Below are 1,439 nucleotides of genomic sequence, written 5' to 3' on the forward strand. Positions count from 1 at the left end.
TTTTTGAATTTGGTTGGGTAATTTGCCATATTTTCACATGAAGAGCCGTAGCAGCACATACAGACCTTCCTAGAAATAAGCAATACTTACATTCCTGAATAGGTGAATACTGATTATATCCGACTGACTCTCTTTTCCTTTTCTTTAATTGGGGAAGATAAGAGGTGGCTACATGCTGAACCACCACTCTCCATTACTTCTTGGGAAGGTCTAGCTCGAAAGTTACTTATTTGATTCTTTCCATCAAGGAAGATTGCATGATTGAGAAGTGAGATTCTGAGTTTCACACAGAAAGAAGGAGAGAATATCTACCAAGCTTGGGAGAGATTTAAAAGTATGCTAAGAAATTTCCCTTACCATCATTAGTCTAATGATGTTCTTCTTCATACTTTCATTGAGGGGATAGAGCCAAATATAAAGATTCTTTTAGATTCGGCAGCAGATGGGCAATCTCTTGAGAAAAATTATGATGAATTATACACACTTCTAAATCGGATTTCATAAGGGAACCCTAAATGGCATACTGACTCAAGGAGTACTCCTAAGAAGGTTGCAGGTGTGTTAGACGAAGATCAATTCACTGCTCTATCAGCTTAGCTTGTAAAAATCCAAAATCAGATGCATACTCAATTGAACAACATAAAATTGGGGGTTCCATAAGCTTCAGCTGTAACTAATGCAGTCCAATAGGTAAATTCTTGGTGTGAGGTTTGTTGAAGTAGTGAGCATGCAGCAGATGCATATGCGGTTAATCCAAATTTTGTTAATTATATGGGGAATGCTAATCATCTAAGATAACAAAACTTTGGTAACACATATAATCCCAATTGCAGAAATCATCAAAATTTCTTATGAGGTGGAAATCAGGCACATAATAATAATCAATATAAGGGGATAGTGCAATAGAATCAATAGCACGGTAAGAGTAATCAAGCTACTACTCAAACAAGTAATATAGAGGAGATGATGAAGCAACTTTTAGCTAATCAAGCACAGTTTGCAATAGATTTAAAGATTCAATAGTTAATTACTAAGAATTTGGAGTTGCAACTTGGTTAGATTATGGGAGCACAAAACACAAGAGGAGTGGGTTACAGTTAAAGGAGACGGTACCTGAGAAAGATAGTCTCACAGCCACTGATGATGATTATAAAGCCAATGAGGAGAAAAAGGTCAAGGAAAAATTTATAGATGATGAAATTCATGTTTTAATGAAGGATATACCTTTACCCTTTCCTTAAAGGCAAAGAAAGCACCAAGAGGAGGCTAGTTACAAGAAGTTTTTGTATCTTCTAAAGTAGGTTCATGTAAATCTTCCTCTAGTTGATATTCTAAAGATTGTTCCAAAATATGCAAAATACCTGAAGGACATAGTGGAAAACAAGAACCGATTAACAGATTATGCTACAGTTACATTTATTGAGAAGTGCACATCTATG

At 35.6% G+C, this 1,439-nt stretch overlaps 1 non-coding gene across 1 annotated transcript; it reads right to left on the bottom strand.

Annotated features, from left to right (window-relative positions):
• Positions 1-258: 258 nt before the first annotated feature.
• Positions 259-365, bottom strand: LOC124889207. Its single transcript, XR_007047816.1, has one exon. It is a non-coding gene; the product is annotated as a small nucleolar RNA R71 (small nucleolar RNA).
• Positions 366-1,439: the final 1,074 nt, after the last annotated feature.

The sequence above is a fragment of the Capsicum annuum genome, chromosome 11 (assembly GCF_002878395.1).
Source record: "Capsicum annuum cultivar UCD-10X-F1 chromosome 11, UCD10Xv1.1, whole genome shotgun sequence".
Classification (NCBI taxonomy): domain Eukaryota; kingdom Viridiplantae; phylum Streptophyta; class Magnoliopsida; order Solanales; family Solanaceae; genus Capsicum; species Capsicum annuum.